This window comes from Adiantum capillus-veneris, chromosome 12, assembly GCF_014529385.1.
Source record: "Adiantum capillus-veneris isolate H3 chromosome 12, ASM1452938v2, whole genome shotgun sequence".
NCBI classification, from domain to species: domain Eukaryota; kingdom Viridiplantae; phylum Streptophyta; class Polypodiopsida; order Polypodiales; family Pteridaceae; genus Adiantum; species Adiantum capillus-veneris.
The window spans coordinates 155,361,258-155,384,469 of NC_140942.1; the positions used below are offsets into that span (position 1 = coordinate 155,361,258).

The 23,212-nt window shown below is 39.0% G+C and overlaps 1 pseudogene; it reads right to left on the reverse strand.

Annotated features, from left to right (window-relative positions):
• Positions 1 to 2,113: 2,113 nt before the first annotated feature.
• Positions 2,114 to 2,743, reverse strand: LOC147446723 (uncharacterized; annotated as a pseudogene).
• Between the last annotated feature and the right edge of the window lie 20,469 nt (positions 2,744 to 23,212).

Genomic DNA, 23,212 nt, shown 5'->3' on the forward strand with positions numbered 1-23,212 from the left:
TCGCACATGATGCCTTTGAAAAGTCGGGCTTGGATGCAATTGGTCCATTGCCCAAGTCAGCAAGTGGTAAAAAATATGTGGTCGTGGCAATAGACTATCTTACACGGTGGGTCGAGGCTAAAGCAGTAAAAGAGGTAAATGCGCATATTGTTGCTCAATTTGTATTTGATTGCATATGTTGTCGTTTTGGAGTGCCTTGGGTGCTTATATCAGATCGAGGATAGGGATTCAGAAGTAAGTTGGTGCGTGCTCTGGTGGACAAATTGGGGATTCAACACCGATTTCCATCTCCATACCACCCGCAGTGCAATGGTTTGGTGGAGAGTGCAAATGGGCAGATAGTCAAAATGCTTACAAAGTATATATACCAGCAGGTTGAAGAATGGGAATCTAACCTTGATAAGTTTTTGTGGGCTTACAAGACTTCTTATAAGGCGGCAAACAACTTCACTCCATACGAGTTGGTATATGGCAAGGAAGCGGTCCTGCGTGTGCATGTGCAGCTAGGGGTTCTCAAAGTTTTATGGCGAATTGATAAAACTCATCAAGATATTTTGCAGGATAGAATTACAAGTCTCGAAACCTTGAAGATGGATCATGAGGTAGCGGCGGATTTTTATGTGAAGCAACGAGAAAGAAGGGTAGCAAAGTTCAACCAACATTTGCCAGCTAAGCAGATTGAGAAGGGCGATCTAGTGATGAAATACGAAAGTTATCTTGACTTCACTTTTCAGAAGAAGTTTAAGAAAAAGTGGACGGGGCCTTACAAGGTTCATCAGGTTTTTCCCAATGGTACATATGCACTAGTCAGGTTGGATGGTCGGTTTCTTAAACACAGGATAAGTGGTCTTCTTCTCAAGCTCTACTTTGAAAGGGAGTTAGTGCCAACGGTGCATCATATTCTTATGCAGGGGGTGGGGCAACCCACTTGAAGGTTTTGTGATAGAGTGCAATAAAACTATGTACCTATGGTTTTCGTTTTCTCCTAGTGTGTGCCAGGTTTTGCAGTTTATAGTGGAATAAAGCTTTATGTGGTTGAGCATAAATGCTCAACAGGGGGGTGGGCAGTGATGGTGCAGCCAAAGTATGTCGACGCTAGAAGGTGGCATGGGCAGGTGTATACATGCAAGCAGAAACATGGCAAAGGGATGGTGCAGCTAGGAAGTTCATGGGATGACGGGTAGCAGTGGAAGTGTATGCAGGATGCGGCTTATAGGCCAAGGAACACTACACAAGGGGCTAATTGGGGTAGCAGGTGAAAGAGATGCAAAGTGCAGCCTTGAGGTCCAGAAATGAAGAGCTTGGAGTGCTGAAGGAGCAGGTCTAGATGGCTCATTAAACGAAGCTACGGAGCCCAAGTTATTAAAGGTTAAAGTTTTGGTGGTTTGCAGATTCTTGCCGGACAGGGCAGCTGGAGACAGGTGGTCCAAGTGGAACTTAAGGTACAGATGTGTAGAGCTCGATTTATGGAGCCTACCCGTCTTTTTGGATTGTGGATCGGAGCCATGGTTTGCAAGATATGATCCTTTGAAGTTTTTGCGGGGGCCAGGTATGAGCCATTTTGCCGCATTGGATAATGTGCCATCTGGCATCTTCTGAGCCTTGACGAAGTTCTAGATCAAGGTGTACATCATATGGAGCTAGCAGGAAGTGACGGCATGCCGAACGGAGGCCGGAGCAAGGAGATATAGCCGTCGGAAAATTGGGAGCATTTGACCGGATCAGGTTGCAGATGTTTTTTCCATTTTTGAAAGCTTTGGTTCAAGGATGCCGAGAAGTCAAAGTGCAGGTATAGAGAGGATGATTGTAGCTGGAAAGATGGAGTTTCACCCGGGCTTTGCAGCTTGGCAACAAGAGCTGGGATCAGAGAATGGGAGTCAGGCAAAGGCAAGCTAAAAACATTTTTTTGGTTAAAGGAAAACAATAACGAGTTTTTGAAGACCTTGGGGCTCAAGGCTTAGGGGAATGCCAAGTGGCAGGGGCCTATAACCCACATGCAGGCGCGGGGCTGCTGAGTGCGGGGTATATGGGCAGGGCCGTGGGCTCTCCATAAGCATCCAAGGAGAGAGAGGGGAGCTCTCTTGGGCGCAGCGATGGCGGGTATGCCTAGGCGCTACGCACGGCGCGGCAGTGGCGTTGGTGGCGGTTTTGCACGGCGTAGCCGGCGAGGCGGGGCGGCAGGTGGCGCCCGTGTTGTGTGAGATCGATGATGACGTGGCGCTCGGCATGGGGTCTCCCACGGCCCATGGGGCCCCAAACTTTTAAAGGAGGAAGGAGGGGGTAATAGCGATGTCGATATTGCCTCTCCCCTTCGTGTAAGGGAGAGGTCCCACAGCAGCATGCAAGGAAAGCAAGAAGGAGAGTCCAAGAGCCTATGCAAAGCACCTAAGGGGAAAATCGAACGACGCAAAGTCAAGGTGAGGGCAAAGTGGACAAAGCCAAAGGTAAGGGCAAAGGGAGGGAGATCCGGCCGGCCAAGATGGAAGGACCAAAGCCCAATGTGCACACCATTAAATGTTTCCAAAAGCAAACTAGGCCAATTGTTAGCAATGCAGTAAAATACTAAAAGAAGCTCTAAGAGAAGGCCACGGCAAGAGAAAATCACCCTTTTTTCTTTTTTGGGGCCTCTTAGAGGTACCCCCATAAAAGTTTGTAAATGTGAAAATTAAAGGGCTTTTTTGCCTGTGTGAGTAAGTGAAATCTTGAGGCTTGTGTGATGCCAAGCTTGCCATTGAAGCTGCATACATTGGTTGTACTAATCTCTATGCAATAATACCACTCAGTTGCCCCAATCTCGTGTGTTGCTTCTCCCCATCCCCCTCCTCTTCTCTCGCTCTTCGTGTATTGGTCATAGCTTGCAGAGGGTTTCCTGCAGCTCGAGAGGTGTTACCGAGAGGGCAGATTAGGAGTGTCTTGTGATTCGGAAGGGTGAGTTGAGCATTGTGGGTGCATTTGTGTTGTGGGTGTTTTTTGCAAGGTGTGAGGTAGTTGCTTTGTATGTTAAAGTGGTTTTGTTAGTGCAAATTAGCCAATTTGAAGGTGTTTTTTGAGAGGTTGGGGGTGTTGTGGAATCCTTGGGCTATAGAGAGGCAAGTAGTTTGGGTGCTGGGTGTGTTCCTTATTCCCCCTCTCCAGCGGTATGGCCCCTCTTACCCTCGAGATCCTTACTCTTGACAAATTTCACAAAAGAAGATCAAGAAAATTACTCTCTCTCCCTGTGTGTGTGTGTGTGTGTGTGTGTGTGTCGCTCTCCTTTTTCCACTCTCTTTCTCTATTTTCCCAAGTGTCCCTCTCTCTCTCTCTCTCTCTCTCTCTCTCTCTCTCTCTCTCTCTCTCTCTCTCTCTCTCTCTCTCTCTCTCTCTCTCTCTCTCTCTCAATCACACCTGACCATGTCAATCAACTTTAAAATATGAAGCAATCTTGTGTGCATCTTCCCTAGTTTTGTGAGTGGATTTTTCACTGCTTGCTGCTTAGTGAGAACAAAATAGATGAAGCATTGGCCTTTTCCAGCTTGGTTCTTGCATGTGTATGTGTGCATGCAAGCATGGGTGCCTACATTCAAAGTGTGCACTAGCATTGTTCAACAACTTCAAGTGGCTCATAGTAGGTGAGAGCAGTGTTCAGAAAAAATGTGTCTCAACTTAATATCGTGCCGTTTTCAATTTCAAGAATTCGGGTTGAGGGCAAGGGAAAAAGGAGAAACCTCGCCTCAAAAAAGAGAAAAATAGTATGAACCTCTCTCTCTCTCTCTCTCTCTCTCTCTCTCTCTCTCTCTCTCTCTCTCTCTCTCTCTCTCTCTCTCTCTCTCTCTCTCTCTCTCTCTCTGTGTGTGTGTGTGTGTGTGTGTGTGTGTGTGTGTGTGTGTGTGTGTGTGTGTGTGTGTGTGTGTGTGTGTGTGTGTGCATGCAGCCTATCCGGTGCGCTTTCTATCTGTAGCTCTCTGTCTCTCTCTCTCTCTCTACAGCTCTCTATTTTACTCTCCCTCTTCCTCTCTCTTTCTCTATCTCCCCAGTGTCCCCCCCCCCCTCTCTCTCTCTCTCTCCATCCGAGCTCCCACTTGGGTGATCTATAGTCTCAATCAAAGACCACAATGCCCTCTACGCATTGATGTAAAGACAAAAAAAAAATTAGAGTTATGGAAGGCATTTTTGTAGTAGCATTTCTGAAGTGAATTAGTTCAAGAAAGTTGACTCTCATCTCTTATTTTACATACAATGTCTTCCGAAACTCGCAAGGGTTCTTCTTCTTCAACAAGGTCCACAAATATTGTAGAAAATGATCCAAAATCTCCTAAGTGAGAAGATAGAAACACAACCACCCAACCAATGACATTGAAAACCATGATCATGGCATACTTGGTATCGTTGCAAGAGACCATAAACAAACAAGGCAAATAATTAGGGGCACTTACAATGGAGAATGACACACTAGGTTGAGAATGACAATCTCAAGAGGACACTTGAGATGCAAAAAACACGTTTGATGAAACTTGAAGAGGAAATAAAGGAATGTAAATGCTCATTTGTGGACTTGAATGCTTTGAAGGAGTGCATAAGCAAAGTAGAGCATGACCATGTATTGAAAGAGGAGAAATTTGACACCATTATCCGGATGTATGAGATATGAAAAATGTATGCAGAAACAAGTCTTCGGCTGATGTATGTGGTGACAATGTGGTTCCTAATTCCTCACTCATGCAAGCTATGTTTCAAACAAATAATGCTAAGAATGTGGATGTGGAGGAGTTGAAGGAATGGGAGCGACGTTCCAAGAACATTGTTATTTGTGAAAATTCCCAAAGAGAAGTTAGAGACACCTCCTTCTCTTACCATTATTATTGAAGATTTCTTCAAAATTCCTTTGGCATGTCCGGAGTTATGGTCTATGGAGCACATAGAGTGGGTAAGCAAGGAGCTCATCGCTTGGTAGAACGGCCAATTGTATGCACCATGCTGGATGAGACCAAACAAAAGTTTATCCTTGATAATAGTTGGATCTATTTGAGGGATACAAAATGTTTTGTATGTGAAGATCGCACTATTAAGCAAAAAAATATATGTTGCAAGGCATATGAGGAAAAGAATAAGAAAAACAAGAAGATCTCTCACGAAGAAAAAGTGTCCAAGCAGGAGGCAAGTCCCTTGAGCAAATAGGGACGCGTGACCTATGAGACTAAGTTAGAATTGAAAATATGCTTTTGGAATTGTAATGGATACACATGGAATGTGGGGGTTGGCATTGATGAACTAACAAGCAAAGTCGATGTTGTACTTCTTATTAAAACTTCATGATACACAAAGAATTAATGGCTTGGAAGATTACAATGTACATTCATTGATGTGGTCAAAGAATCTCAAGCAACAAAGAGGGCAAGGAGGGATAGCATGTATGGTTAAGAAAGGATTGGAAGATTTTGTTTCAATTGTGAAAGATGACAAGTACAAATGCTATGTATGGTTGAAAATTATGACACCAAAAAGAGCACCCATTTTTGTAGCCGATTGCTACATTCCTCATCATGATTCTCCCTTTTATGCTTGCATGGACACATTAGGGCCAAAAACGTCTAAAAAAGGGCTGTTTGGTAATCCACGGATTAAGAAATAGGCCAATACTCACTTGACACGTATACAAAAGTATGGCATTCCTGTCTCCTCTAGCTTGAGCTTTTGTGCTTCCACGTTAGTGGAAAACATCTAAATGTCACTTTCATTTGGCTAAATTGCCTATACTTGATGGAGTTCCTATTATTTTTGATGTATAACATCATATTCTGGGCCTGATGTACAAGTGCTCTTTTCTATTTAATATTGTACAATACTAAGCTAGAAGATACGAAATCTTTCTTTTCAAACAGTGATGATGACGCCTATTAATAACATCATATTCTGGGCCTGATGTACAAGTGCTCTTTTCTATTTAATATTGTACAATATTAAGCTAGAAGATACGAAATCTTTCTTTTCAAACAATGATGATGACGCCTATTAATGATTGACTAATCCGTATTTTTTTTAATGTCTACTTTTCACTTAGCCTCTACTTCTAAGCACCACATCAAGAGCTTGCACCTAGCACGTGCGTACATGATATCTACATCAACATGGGACCACACCTGAAGACATTCTTTCTCACATTGTTTTGAATCAATGACCACACTGTGCAATTGTGGCTTGATTGAACTACACTCTACCCCCACTCGCCCCGTTTCGTTAGTGTACCCACATCGTGCGCAAAAGGACTCAATGAATTTTTCACTCCTCCCCATATCGCACCGGTCCATCTCTTGCCCATAGTGCTCTTGTCATGTGTGAGCTTGTCATCCTTCTATCGTGTTTTTCTAGCTCTGCGGCCACACCACATAAGAACCTTGAATCACGTTGTTAATTGGATTCCTAAGGTTTTTCTAAATCATGTACAAAAGCACTTAGAGACTTTGACACTCCCCATGTTGCGTCATTTTAGCTCCTGCCCACACCGCGCGAAGAGGGCATCATACAGCTTGTCACTCCCCCCCTTATCGCGTCGTTCTGGCTCCATGCACACACCATGCACAAAAATCTTGAGTGACCTTATTATTTGGACTATTTTTCTAAATCATGTGCAAAAGCGCTCAAAGACTTTGACACTCCCCATGTTGCATCATTTTAGCTCTTGCCCACACCACACAAAGAGGGCATCATACAGGTTGTCACTACCCCCCTCATCGCGTCGTTCTGGTTCCATGCAAACACCATGCAAAAAAATCTTGAGTGAACTTATTATTTGGACTTATTTTTCTAAACCATTTGCAAAAGTGCTCAAAGACTTTGACACTTGCCATGTTGCATTATTTTTGCTCTTACCTAGACCGCGCGAAGAGGGCATCATACAGCTTGTCACTCCCCCCCTCATCGCATCGTTCTGGCTACATGCACACACAATGCAAAAAAATATTGAGTGACCTTATTATTTGGATTCCATTGGTTTTTCTTATATGTACAAGATATTAGCAAAAGGCCTATTTGGTGCCACACTACGCCTTGCTTGCACAACGGGATAGGGAGTATTTTTAGAATCTCACTATCCCCTCATGTTGTGTGGGTCATTTTTGGAACACCAATTTGGTGCCATATTACCCCAGGATAGGGGGTTAGTTTTAGAATCTCATTATCCCAATCATGACATGTGGGTTATTTGCATTCACAGATTCACCTTTCTTGCCTAATATAGATGTCTTTTTATATAGAGATCTATTAAACATATTGGACCCAAGCATAGTCACAAAATTTTTACAATATATAACACTTGTAAATTTTAAAAGCTATATTATTTGAAATTTTTGAAATCACAAATGAGTCCGAAATGCCTAAAAACCCCGAAAACGACTGGCTATATGCCTCGTTCGGACACCCAGAGAGGTCGGTATGGCCAAAAAAGGCCTCCGGAGGCACTATCCCGTATCCCGTACCGACCTCTCCGGGTGTCAGAACGAGGCATATAGCCAGTCGTTTTCGGGGTTTTTGGGCATTTTGGACTCATCTGTGATGTTAAAATTTTGTCATTTTTCTCTATTTGAAAGTTGTAATTATAAGTTGAGTCAAAAGAGTTGAAGCAACAAAGTTTTATTAACATGGCTTAAAGGCAAAGGGACTCTGGAGGGTGATGAAGATTCTAATAATGATGGTCCATGCCAATGGTTTCTAGATGTCATGTTATAGAATCATGGTCACATGGAAGTCTACATAGAAGAGTGACAAAAATTCAAGCTCAAGTTTGATCTCACACAAATGTTAGAATAGTTAAAGGGAAACTTGTCTTAGGAATTATAGATGAGTAAAATGATTGTGTGGCAAAGGGGAGATAAAGTGTTAATCCTGATGTTGCAATGCTAGAGGAACATATGTTGTAACTTTACAAGGTATTATATTGTGAAAATGAATGTTTTGCAAGGAGATTGAAAGTAAATTTACAAGGAGATTTAAAGTAAATTTACAAGTAATTATATTGTTAAAATGATAGTCTTTTGCAAGGAATGATATTGTAACTTTGCATCTAAATAGTCTCCTCCTTGGAAGGATTGTGATGTTCACAGCAAGGTGGTTGTTGTTGGCTCTTTGATCTCATCCTCCTTGGAAGGATTGTGATGTTCACAGCAAGGTGGTTGTTGTTGGCTCTTTGATCTCATCCTCTATAATTGCCTCCCTTGGTATCGACTTAGTTATTTTAGTGCATTGCTTCTTCTTTGTCATCCTCCATTTCTTCTTGATATGAAAAATGAAGTTTGTGCTTGATAATGTGACTTCTGAGAAAACTAAGTGAATCTTTTAGCTTTCAAACCTCCTGTTGAAGAATCCTGCAAAACATTTTCTGTACTTTTAGAAATAGTTAGATCAATCTCCAAATGCAGATGGCCACCATGGAAATCTATTTATGAAAGTAAGGATTCAAATTTTTCTATTTACCTTCGAGTTCGTGGATCAACAAGATACAAGCTGACTTTTGTCCATATCCATTTGCTTGCTCCGTTGGCTTTGTAATGCTTGAGCTCGGACGCCTGCAACCTTTGATACACAACCCTCGCGGTTTCTTACACTTGGTTGAGCTTGATTTTCATATGGAACAACTTAATGAGTTTCTAGGCAGAGTGCAAATGGTGAAAAAGCTTGTGAGGCTGAAGGGAGCTTCTAACCAGAGCAAAACTAGTGAGTTTGGAAAACTTGTGAGACTAAATTGAGCTTCTAGGAAGAGCAAGACTAGTGAGAAAATTTGGAAATCTTGTGAGGGTGATGAGAGAAAAATGGTTTCCATGCAGAGTAGAAATGATGGAAAAACTTTTGAGGTTGAAGCGAGCTTGTGGCCGAGCAAAACTAGTGAGAGAAATTGGAAAGCTTGTGAGGGTGAAGAGAACAAAATGGTGGTTCTCTTGCAATGGTGAAGAGAGAAAAACCACAGTGGTCCTTCTAGCTAGACCAGAAATGGCGGTCCTCTTGCGAAGGTAGAGACATCTTGAAAGCTTGTGAGGGTGAAGAAAGCCTAATGAAATGGCTTGAGAGAAAGAGTAGTGAGGAAAACCATCATTCAAAAGTGAAAATTTCGTATTTGCCGCCAAGCCAACAAAATAGGTCTAGTAGGGGAGAAAGTAGTGTGAAAATGACATCTTTTGTCCATATTGAAAGATCTGTACCGGGATACTCTTTAAATGATCAAGATATGCTTTGAATACCCAAAACGGTCAAATTTGGAGCCGTTTTGACCGTCAAATGCTCCGCAAATTAGCAAGCTAACCAATTCCTTACACAGCCCTTTTTGAGGCCCTTTTGGCCCTAATGAGAGATTAACCATTTTTTGATTTAGAAGAGGACATTGCTTATTTCAAAGGTGAAGGTGATGTTATTGTAATTGAGGATATGAATGCTTTCACAAAAACATTGCAACATGATACTCAACAATTTGATATGCCATACATTTCAAGGGAGTTGGAGGAAGTTCACTTGTATGACCGTACTTCAATGGATGAGAAAGAGCCGGAATACTACGAAAAGTTACTTTTACACATGTTTATTAGCACAGGTATGCTCATTGCCAATGGCCTATCTTTGTGGAGTTAAACCAATAGATTTACATGTTGGAAACATAATGGTGATAGTGTGATTGACTATATGCTACTCTCCGAAGCAATCATGTATCGCATAAAGAGTTTTATGTTTAGCCAATGCACCCTAGAATTAGACCATTGGACCTTATGTATTGACCTTTCATGTGAAGAAGCAACTAAGCATGATAATCTCAAGCAAAGGGAAGAGAAATTATCACTATGTATGGATTTCAAACATGCACCAATGTACATTGAAATGATTGAGTAAACGTTATGGACGACAAAGATTTAATACGATGCACCATTAGAAACTAAGTGGAAAGCTTTCAAGAAAGTTATTTGTTCTTGTGCCAAAGAACGCCTTGCCATAAAGCATCTCTATGGCATCAACAAAGATAGATCACGGAAAAGGTGGTTTGATAAAGAATCTCAAGATGCTCGAAAGTCCTTGATAAAGCTTGATGCAACTATAGACAAAGACAACTATCAAAGTCATTTGCATAAATACAAGGCATTGATTCAAAAGAGGAGAAGACGATGGGAAGTAAAGCAAAAACTTTTTCAAGTCCAAGAAAAGGCACATGCATGTGGAAGATCTTGGAGAAACTTGAGGGGCAAGAGGGTTGAGAATTTTGATATTAACTTGAGTCTTGTGGATATGTACATTCATTGTAGGCAATTAAATACTGAAAAAATACCATTTTATGGTTCACTCCCATGTATGCCCTCTTTTTTTAACTATTGAGGATGTATGCGGTGGGCTTGAAAAGTTGGCCACTTGCAAAGCGAGAGATCTTCAAGGTATCAAGCCGGAGATGATCAAATGGACGGGAGATTTTACCCATGAGTGGATGTGTGATATGCTCAACCTTTCACGTCAACATGGTATGCCTTATGATTGGAGTAAGAATTTAAACAACTATAGAACTATAATGATTGGGTCTCTTATGGAAAAGTTGTTTGGGTACATAATGGAGATGAAATTGAGTGATTTGGCTGAAGAGAATGACAAGTGTGCAAAAGGACAAGCCAGTTTTTATCAGTGACATAGCATCGTTGGTCACCTTGTCACTCTTCATGTTCTCATGGAGGAAAGTTGATTGAAGGGCAAGCGATTGTATTGTTGTTTTGTGGACTTTAAGAAAGCCTTTGATATGATTCCACATAACAATTTGTGGAGAAGGATGCAAAAACTCCAAGTACCAAGTGAGTTTATGCTTGCGATTTCTCAAATCTATGAGAAGGTTATTTGTCAATTGCGCATGGAAAGAAGAATTTCAAAAAAAATTGTAAGCCTCGTGTATATATGTGTACATAGCCCTACAAGTCTTGGAAGTGACCATGTAAAAATTCATGTACAAAGGTGTGATTTTTCTAGGCTTGGGTGATGATGTTTTGAGTTGTTCGAGTCTTTAAAACATGGTTTTCAACAAGTATTTTCAACCGTACTTTATAGCTCGTGAATCAGACTTGTATATCATGAGTTATGAGCATCTGAAGTGGACGGGGGTCTCAACATAGAAAGTGATTGTGGGTGCATGCAACAAAGGCAACTGGGCCAACTTGATGATTGGAATTAGAAATGCTGAATTTTAAGAATCCTAGAAGTAGCCGAGGACTTGGGCCCCAAGACGTGTGTTATGGTGTGTCATTCGGTGACCGGAGCAACAAGTTATGCTTTGGCGATGTTGTCTGAGAAGCTCTCCTGCTTTGGGAGGAAATCTGGAAATTTCTTGGGTACAAGGGGGTTGGGAAGATTAAGGAGGAAGTTCCGTGTGGTAGGGGATTATCCCACATGAAGAAAAAAGAAGAGAGTGGGGGGTATATCAAGTTAGCATAAGTTTGATTTGTGACAAGTTCATCGCCATTATCAGAAGCGTTCTTTGTAGAACTCGCACGACAAGGTGTGTTGGCCGAATGTGCAAATTCCATACCAAATTTTTGAATAGTATGTGCAATAAACTTTAATTGTCAAAGGAATAAAATACCTTTTGTGCGGCTCCTTTGAATCTGAATGCCAAGACACGAGTGAATCTCTCCAAGATCCACCATATCAAATGCTAAATATAATAACTTTTTCACTTGCTTAAGAAATCCCAAATCATTGGGAACAAGGATGGTATCATCTACATAAAGAGAAAGAATCACAAAACTGCTACCTTGGTGCTTTATGTATAAGTTGGGGTTTAGAGAGCAAGAGATGAATCCTTTAAAGGTGAGAAAAATATCAAATTTTGTATAACAGGCCCGCAAAGCTTGTTTGAGACCATATAGTGCCTTATGGAATTAAGCAACAAGGTCTTCTTTACCTAAAGTAGTAAACTCTTCTAGCTATTCCATATAAATTTCCTCTTCCAAATCACCATGCAGAAAAGTAGTTCGTAAATCCATTTGATGAGCTTCTTAATCAAATTGAATAGCAAATGCCAATAAATCTCAAAACAGTTGTAATGTGAACAAATGGTGAAAAGGTCTCTTGATAATCACCACCAACAACTTGGGAGTAACCTTTTGCAAATAAACATGCCTTGAACATATCAAATTCTCCATCTGCTTTTACCTTTGTCTTATACACCCACTTACATTTGATAGTTGTACAACCAGGAGGTAGTTCAGTTAGTATCCATGTACCTTTAGAGATAAGACAATCGTACTCTGCTTACAAATCCTCTTGCCATTGATTCTTTTGTGGTGAAGAGATATCTTCATTCTAAGTAATGGGATCTTCAGAAGTAGAGAAAGCATTATCAACAATATTGTCATCATAAACATAACAGGAACCATGTTAAGAATCAATAGGCAGATCAACAAAAATATCAATATCATCATTGGCAACATTCCAAATGGATGGTTGTGAAGAGAAAAGCTACTCTATAGGAAGAGTTTCATGATTTGAAAGAAATGAAAAAGCCCAAAGCAATGATTTAGTATCATTAGAATCATTCATGGACCATGAGCCTCCAATAAGCTATTCGTTTAAAGTAGCATCATGATTCACAATTACTTTCTTGGAGGAAGGGTCATAGAATTTGTAGCCTTTGTAAGTGTTAGAATATCCAATAGAAATAACTTTAAGACCAGGAGCACCATCCTTTGTTTGTATTTATTTGGCAACATGAATATAAGCAATACGTCCAAAGGTTCAAAAATGAGATATAGAAGGAATGTCACCTATCCATGTTGTGATAGGTATCTTACCAGAGGGTGCAGTAGTAGAAAGATAATTCTAAATAAATACTATTGTCAAAGTAGCTTCAGCCCAAAAAACACAAGATAACCCAGAATGAATCAGTATACATCTTACATCATTGAGAATAGTGTGATTCTTTTGTTCAACAACGTCGTTCTGTTAAGGTGAATATAAAATAGTCTGTTGATGATGAATTCCACTGTCACCACAATAACTCACAAACTCTTGAGATGAATATTTGCTTCCATTGTCACTACAAAGCTTCTTGAGGTAATAACTAGCTTGAACTTTCACAGTGTTGTGGAATTTTTTGAAAACTGATAAGGTCTCAGATTTTTTTCTAAGTAGAAATACAGTCGTATATCGTGAGAAATCATCAAGGAGTGTAATGAAGTAGCAATATTGTGATCTTTAAGAAGATAGGGGTCCACATATATCAGTATGAACAAGATCCAATATATCATAAAAATGAGTTGTATTTGAGAGAGGAAAGGGTTTACGATTATTTTTCCCAAGAGTACAAAACTCACAAATTTCCATTTGGGGATGAGCTTTAGGATCCATACCATGAACAAGATCACGACGCTGAAAATGAAGGAGTTTTGAGAAATCAACATGAACAAGATGTTGATGACATATGTTGGAATCATGATCACCTAAATTAGTGGAAGAATTTGCTAGAACATCATTGAGAGAGAGTTCAAACAAATTACGTTTCAAGGAGTAGTGGCTATAGTTTGTCCATCTTTCTTAGCATTTGGTATGATCAAATTCAACAAAGAGACCAAGATCAACAAGTCTAGCAACTGATAGAATATTAAGTTAAGGATCTTTTACATGTAATACTCCTCGTAAAATTTGAGTGGAAGAAGATAAGGTACCAAGATATAAATCTCCAATACCCTTTACATGACAAGCCGTATCATCAACAACATAAACAACACGTTGAATTGGTAGTGGATGATAGTTATGGATCCACTTAGACTGATATATCATATTTTGTGTAGCACCAAAATTGATAATAAAAAGTGATCCCTCACGTGCATGAAGTATTCTGTCTAGAGCAACTGAGCACAGGATGTAGCTTGTTTCTGGCATAATATTGTTTTGATGTTCAATAGAATATGCTCTATTATGATCCATTTCAAATCGACACTTATAACGCATATGAGTGGGATGATCAAATCGTCCACAATATTACAAGAGAAGAAGAATCTCTAGATAAACATGGTTGTTTAGTGGTAATATTGTGTTCTTCATCATAGCATACTTACGTGCCTAACAATCATCTTTAGCATGGCCATTTATGTGGCAGTAAGAACATTGCTTATTAGGAAATTTGAGATGAGAGAAAATATTATCGCGACGGCCACCTCTGTGGTTTCCTCGTTGAAATGGATGCCTTCGAGCATAAAAAACATGTTCCATCTATTGTGACTCTGTCTCCTCTTGTGAAATCATAATTGTATCATGACTAGAATTACGTCATTCTTGACATTGAGAGTATTCAATTAAAGACACGCAGACTTGGTCAAAATCGAGACCATCTTTATTAGAAAGAATAGTAATAATGTTATCATAAGAAGTGTCCTTCACCGTGTGAAGGAGAATTGTAATCAAATTTTTGTGTGGAACAGGATCACTGGCAACAACAAGCTGATTAATAATGGATTTGAAAGTTTCCATGTGTCCCGTCATGGCAATACCAACTTCATATTGTAACTTTTTAAGAAAACTTCTCAAATAAAGTATTTATGCAACAGATTTCTTCTAAAAGTTTGCAATAAGGTACACATCAAGCAAAATAGAATCAGTAAGTTCATACACATCAACGAAAAAGAGAATCAGTAAGATATATATCAAGGAGCTTCTTATCACATCATTGTTAATCCCTCTACGCAACATGCCAGTCTTAAAATATAGGTCCTTCAATGATAAGCACATTGTCATGATCTGTATCAATAGGCTAAGGCATACATACACGATTTCCAAGGACAATATCAGAGAGTTCATCGCCTTCAAGAATTAACAACATCTTTTCTTTCAACCGTGGAAATCCTTGGCCTTGGAAAGGAGGCATAGAATGTTGGCCAGAAGGAAAACCATTGATGAGAATAGTCATAGCCATATTTGGTTGTGAGAAGACATTGTTAGCATACAAAGGACAATAAAAATGGGTGCCTCTATAGCCTAGCACAAATCACACCTTCGGAAGGAAGAAATATTACACCGTCGAAAACACCTGTGATAACCACATATAGAGATTTATGAAAAACCCTTCAAGCATGAAGCACACTCAAAATTAGTAGAAACCAAGGACACAATGACCAAGCTCATCTTGTGGATATGTCTGTAGAGTATCCATAGGCAAAAAATAGATGAAAGATGAAAGAGTTATGGACGCTCGAAATTGGGGATGTACTCTTTGTTGCTAAAAAATGAGCTCTCTGGAAGTTATGCAAGTGTTGTAGCTATTAAAGTGGGGGTCTTCCTTATCTTTTATTCCAAAAAATTTCTCTCTCTTCCTAGTCGACAAGGCTCTCTTGGTAGGCATCTTTTAATTGGCTCATTTTTTGTCTTTTTGGGCATCAAATGAGGTGTCGGTGACCCTTTGATGAAGGAAATGGGTGGAAACAAGTGGCCAGGTAGTGTGGACATCTGGACAAGGCACCCTCTCTCCCCAAGGATCCCATCAAGCCAAGAATTGCACCAAGTGATACACCTAAAGGACACTCCTCCTTTAGGCTATATACCTCCCACTCTTCCCTTTTCCCTTCCCATGTGGGATAATCCCCATGCCACATGGAAACTTCCTTCTCAAGCATCCCAAACCTCTTGTGCTCAACAATTTTCCATATTTTTCCCAAAGCAAGAGAAATTCTTGGACCCTTTCCTCTTACTTCTCCGGTCACCGAATAACTTGCTACTCCGGTCACCGAATGACACACCGTAACAGACGGCTCAAAGCTCATCATCTCAGATACTTCTAGAAATATTAAATCTTAGCATTTCCAATTCCAATAATCAAGCTGTCCCAGTTTCCCTTTACGCAATTGAAAGAAAAGTCAAAATAAAAAGATTTCAAGTGATAGGACTTTGATGTAACTCGATATCCACTAATTGAGCAAAGCATTAATCCCAAAGGTTCAAGTCATATTAAACTTTGTGCTAAAGGTCGTACTTATTAGGCTTACACTTAGGCTAGAAGAGCTGAACATATCTAAGTTGTGTCGCTCATGCTAGATGAGATGAACATAAGAGTCAAAGTCTATTAACTTAATCATGGTGGAGTGACATAGAGTCCAACACTCACGCACAATGCATAGTATGAGACGAGACATATGAGAGAAGAAGATTGAAAAACAAGAACGCACAAATACGCAGAGAAGATATATGAGATCAGAAGTTTGTATTGATAGAAGTTGATGAGTACAAGAAGAGCGTAGCTCGTGTTTTAACCCCCCGACCACCCCCGAGCTATCTCAATCTTGTGCAAAATACTCAATCACACTCTCACTCTCATTCAGAATCACAATCTCAGTCCACCATCACAGTCGTACTGTTGGAGCTATATATGGCGCACTCTACTCAACTTGGTCTTACCTATATATTTGTATCTTGTCCTCTCAATATGAATTAGTCTTTGGGAGCGTACATGGTGTGTTTCTTCTCTTGTCTCTCTCTCTCTTTCTCTCTACACCTCAACATGGTATCAGAATGATCACATGTGACGATTCAATTCATGGTAAGAAAACAGAGTATGTGTATGTAATTTGCATGTAAGATTCAAAATTGCTTTTTTTTTTTGAGGATTGATTCTTGTTAACTGTGGTTGTTTTGTGTTAAGAAGAATATGATCAATGTTTCCTGTGGTGTTTATTGCTAATCGATGTGGTGAATTGTTGATTTGTCGTTTGACACCCTCAACTTCGTCTCAATTTTTGAGGGTCTTATGCTCAAAATTTGGAGAAACAAGAAAAGCGCGATAAAGCACAATGCAATGGCTTCGGGGTTTGCATCAATCAGAGCTTGCAACAAAATGTTATGTTGTTTTTACTACAGTCAAACTTGATGCAAGTTTCATCCAAGTGCGTCTTTGTGAAGAATCCACGATCTTTTTTCTAAGTTTCGCATCAACTTTTTTGAGAAAATGTAGTGTTTTGCTATTCATATTGCGGTTGTCAATCTTGAGTCTTATGTCACATCTCACGTCACTCTATTTTGAGGACTCTTTAATTATTAATGTCTCCTTTTCTCTGTTTTTTTGGGTGACATTCCTCACATCTTTGGACGTTTGTTTAGCATCCTTCTCGCGTTTATTATTGGAAGAACAAGGTCGTGATATTTCTGTTGTACTCAATTGCAGCCTTCACCATATATGGTGGGTAGATTTTGCGAGCTTATCTTATATATATTCTCAGAAGCAGATATGGCTATGACTATTCTCATCAACGGTTTTCCTTATGGCCAATGTTCTGTTCCTCCTTTCCAAGGTCAAGGATTTCCTGGTTGAAAAGCAAAGATATTGTTAATTCTTGAAGGCGATAAACTCTTTGATATTGTCCTTGGAAATTGTGTATGTCTATCTTAGCCCGTTGATACGGATCATGAAAACGTGCTTATCACTGAAGGACTTGTATTTGAAGAATCACATGTTGCGTATACCAATTGTCAGCGACATGATAAAGTAGTTTGTTAATACATTCTTTCTGCTTTTAGTGATTTCGTTTTGCTTGATGTGTATGAACTACCTACTTTCCACGATGTATGGAAGTACCTTATTGTAAACTTTCAAAAGAAATCTGTTACAAAAATACTTTATTTAAAACGATTGCTTTCCAAGGTACAATGTGAAGTTGATACTGCCATAACGGGACATATTGAGTCTCTGAAACCCATTACCTATCAACTTGCTGCTACCGGAAATCCTGTTCCATGAAAACAACCGATTACACTTCTCCTTAACACGATAAAGGACTCTTCCTTTGATAACATTGTTACCATTCTTTCTAATAAACATGGTCTTGACTTTCAACCAATCTTGCATGTCTTTAATTGGGTACTCTCAATGTCAAGAACGCCGTAATGATGGTCATGATACAACTATATTTTCACAAGAAGAGACTGAGTCACAACAGATGAAACATGATTTTTATGCTCAAAGGCGTCCATTTCAATGAGGAAACCACATGGGTGGCCCCGTCGCAGTAATATTTTCTCTCATCTTAAATTTCCTAATAAGCAATGTTCTTACTGCAACAAAAATGGCCATACTGAAGATGATTGTTGGGCACATCAATATGATGGCAAACACAATATTACCACTAAACAACCACATTTATCTAGAGATTCATCTTCTTCTTGTGAATATTGTGGACAATCTATTCACCCCAGTAATATGTGCTATAAGCATCGATTTGACACAGATTGTAATAGAGCATATGCTACTAAACATCAAAACTATTGAGATGTAGAGAGAGAGAGAGAGAGAGGAGACAAGAGACACACTATGTGCGCTCCCAAAGACTAATTTATATTGAGGACAAGATACAAATATATAGTTGAGACCAATTTGAGTAGAGTGAACCATATATAGCTCTAACACCCCCACTTAAACAAAGGTCTCTAGCTCTGGTTGAGAAAACCCTTAGGGAGCTCAAGGGAAAAACCCAATCCCCTATACAATGTGAAAATATGAACCAACAATGATGATGTGAAAGTGAATTGTGTATCTATGTACAAATATACAAGTGACTTAGAGATCACAGTGTGCAAGTGTGGAGTGTTAATAGTGCATGGTACCTATATGATTACAATGTCATATGTACAAAGCTATCACAATAGCAGAGAAGCTAATTCAGAAAGATTAAGGCCGAAGAAACTCCAAGATCCAAGCGCAAGAGGATGAAGCATGAGTCATTGAGTCCTTTGGTAAGAATGTTTGCAACAATCATATGGTCACTTGGAAAGTGTTCAACCATTATGGTTCCATTGCATACTTCATACCTGACATAATGATAATGCACAGTAATGTGGTTTGACTTATTATGTTGAACATAGTCTTTTGCAGGACTAATAGCACTCTGGTTGTCACACCGCAAGTGTGTGCTAGAAAGAGGAGAATGATTAATATCAACCAGCATTGGTCAAAGCTAGATCAGCTCACGAGCTGCAACAAGTGATGCCGCAACATATTTAGACTCAGTCATAGAAACTGCATCACTGTGTTGTTTCTTGCTGGTTCAAGAAACAAGACAACCATTTATAAAGAAGTAATTTCCACTAGTAGATCACATAGATAAATGTGAGATTTTCCAGTCTGCATCTGTGTCGCCCAAAAGAGAAAGAGACTGCATAGAATCTGATGTCAGTTGTTGTCGATAGACCAAACCATAGATCCTTTTAAGTATTTCAATACACGTTTTGCTACAGACCAATGCTTAAGAGAAGGACATGCAAGATGTTGTCCAAGATAATTAACAACAAGCAAAATATCAGGGCAAGTGTTCATGCCAACAAACTAAAGATATCCAATCAAGTTAGCATAAGGTTGATTTGTGATAATTTGACTGCCATTATTAGAAGTTTTCTTTGTAGAACTCACAAGACAAGGTGTGTTGAATAGTATCTACAATAAACTTTGATTGTCGAAGGAATAAAATATCTTTTGTGCAGCTCCTTTGAATCCGAATGCCAATACACGAGTGAATCTCTCCACGATCCACCATATCAAATGCTAAAGATAATAACTTTTTCACTTGATGAAGAAGTCCCAAATCATTGGAAACAAGGATGGTATCATCTACATAAAGAGAAAGAATCACAAAACTGCTACCTTGGTGCTTTATGTATAAGTTGGGGTTTAAAGAGCAAGAGATGAATTCTTTAAAGGTGAGAAAAAAATCAAATTTTGTATAAGAGGCCCGCAAAGCTTGTTTGAGACCATATAGTGCCTTATGGAATTAAGCAAGAAGGTCTTCTTTACCTAAAGTAATAAACCCTTCTAGTTGTTCCATATAAATTTCCTCTTCTAAATCACCATTAAGAAAAGCAGTTCGTACATCTATTTGATGAACTTCTTAATCAAATTGAATAGCAAATGCCAAATAAAACTCGCACACTTGTAATGCAAACAACTGGTGAAAACGTCTCTGATAATCACCACCAACAACTTGGGAGTAACCTTTTGCAACTAAATGTGCCTTAAACTTGTCAGAATCTCCATCTGCTTTTACCTTTGTCTTATACACCCACTTACACTAAGTAGCTGTATGACCAAGAGGTAGTTCATTTAATATCCATGTACCTTTAGAGATAAGAGAATCTTACTCTGCTTACATAGCTTCTTGCCATTGATCCTTTTATGGTGAAGAGATAGATTTATTATAAGTAACGGGATCTTTAGAAGTAGAGAAAGCATAATCAACAATATTGTCATCATAAAAATGTCATGAACCATGTTCAAAATCAATAGGCAGATCAACAAAAATATCATTATCATCATTGAGAACATTCCAAATGGATGGTTGCAAAGAGGAAAATTATTCTATAGGAAGAGTTTCATCATTTGAAAGAAATAGAAAAGCCTGAAGCAATGATTTAGTAGCATTATAATCATCCATGGACCATGAGCTTCCCATAAGCTATTCTTTAAAAGTAGCATCACGATTCAAAATTACTTTGTTGGAGGAAGGGTCATAGTATTTGTAGCCTTTGGAAGTGTCAAAATATCCAATAGAAATAACTCTAAGACCACGAGCACCATCCTTTGTTTGTCTTTCTTTGGGAACATGAATATAAGCAATACATCCAAAGGTTCAAAAAAGAGATATAAAAGGAATGTCACACGTCCATGCTGTGATGGGTATCTTACTAGAGGGTACAAAAGTAGGAAGATGATTCTGAATAAATACTATTGTCAAAGTAGCTTCATCCCAAAAAATATGAGATAACCTAGAATTGTTGAGCTTATATGTGAAGCTACTCAATATATGGCTTTTCTATATATAGCACCTAGGGGCCTTCTATATATACATCATCTCATGTGCGTATTACACATTTTGGGGTTCTATTTCTGTACTCTCTCTCTCTCTCTCTCTCTCTCTCTCTCTCTCTCTCTCTCTCTCTCTCTCTCTCTCTCTCTCTCTCAACATGGTATCAGAGCAGGACGTTTTTGTTTTTGATTTTTTTCCTGATTGAAAAGGATTTTGCAGAAACTACCCTTGCAAAGCACCGGAATCGATGTGGTTTATAACTTTGCAGAAAAAGGTTTTCTCAAATTCTGCACCGATTTTGAGTTATCGTTCGCGGACTGTGTACATGCCTGAAAAGAAACTTTTCTTTTTGTTTTTGATTTTTCTAGTGATTGAGAATGATTTTGTAGAAACTACCCGCTGTAGGCATCAGAATCGATGTGGTCTGCAACTTTGCAGAAGAAAGTTATTTCAAAGTCTTCACCGATTTTGAGTTATCATTTGCGGATTGCGTACATGCCTGAAAAGCAACTTTCGTTTTTTGTTTCTCGATTTTTATCATAATTGAAAACGATTTTATAGAAACTACTCCCGTGAGGCACCGGAATTGATGTGGTCTACAACTTTGCAGAAGAAAGTTTTTTTCTAAATTCTGCACCGATTTTGGGTTATCTTTTTCGGACTGCGAACATGTTTGAAAAGCAAATTTTACTTTTTGCTTTTGATTTTCTTCATAATTAAAAACTTCTCAATTATATTTTCTCTTCATCTACAGAAGCCAGTTACATATCGTTCAGATTCAATCGAGCCGTTGATGATCGTCCAAATTCTATTGAGCTACTGTTGGTACATGATCTTTTGTTATATGATACATTCGTTCATTGATTCTTGTATAGCCATTCTTCTAGAGATATAATTTACGTCATTTTATTGATAATCTCTCGTTGATACCATAGTGATTTTGATGCTACCATGATGATGTTTTGTTAGTACTTTGGTCATGGTGATTTTCGATAATACCATGATGATATTTCATTGATGCCATGGTTATTCTCGGTAATACCATGATGTTGTTTCATTGATACCATGGTTATTCTCGGTGATACCATGATGATATTTTGTTGATGCCATGGTTATTCTTGATGATACCATGATGTTGTTTCGTTGATACCATGGTTATTCTCGATGATACCATGATGTTGTTTCGTTGATGCCATGGTTATTCTCGGTGATACCATGATGTTGTTTCGTTGATGCCATGGTTATTCTCGATGAAACCATGATGTTGTTTTGTTGATTTCATGGTTATTCTCGGTGATACCATGATGTTGTTTTGTTGATTCCATGGTTATTCTCGGTGATACCATGATGTTGTTTCGTTGATACCATGGTTATTCTCGATGATACCATGATGTTGTTTTGTTGATACCATGGTTATTCTGGGTGATATCATGATGTTGTTTCCTTGATACCATGGTTATTCTCGGTGACACCATGATGTTGTTTTATTGATACAATGATTATTCTCGGTGATATCATGACGTTGATAAATGTCATTTTATGTAGTATATACACATGTCATTTGCATCACGTAATCACGCATCTTGTACTTTTACGTTCATACTTTATGTACCATATGTTGTCGTGCGTATATATGTCGTCAAAAGAGTGGCTTCGCGATCCATCTCTTATGGCATTGTTGTAATTATTTCACTAATGATGCTAATAATTTTCATGACTATGTTTGTTGAGTCTATGATCTATGTAGGATTGATCAAAGAATTGATTTCATGAAGACAAACTTGGTGACAATAAAAGATTAATGAAGACATGTTTGGTGATGCGATATTGATGACAAGCTACACAACAGATTCACGGAGATACTTCTGATTACGAGCTAATTGATAGCCTTTACACCTCTTTATTGAACCTTTGTATTCATTATTGTATTTGATAGGATAGGAGTAATGTAACACCTCATAAAACATTCATTGTAAAAGGAGTGATGTAGCTCCTCATAAAATATTCATTGTAAAAGGAGTGATGTATCTCCTCATGAACATTTGTATATTCAATGATTTTTATAATATAATGGTCCTGGGGGATTTGCCATGGAAAACTTACCGCACCACGTGTTGGAGGCTCGCCATAGCATAGGCAATCTCCCACAAATCTATCAATCCGGAGAGAGAGAGCATGACCCGGCTAGGGCTTGGAGGCATCACACAAAGAATGTGCGAGAGCGTCATCGGATGCAAAGATTGAGAGGATTCAAGAGTGTGCATCCTCCAATGCAATTAGAAATCATCCCAAATCAACTAATGCTAATCGCACATCAAGCATCAATTTCAAGCAATCATCTACACACATCAAGCAACGAAGTGAAACACACTAATCTTGGAATCTCTCAAGCACAACTCCAATTACATGCATTGACGATTAAGCACACAAGATCGCATTCAAGTCAGCCA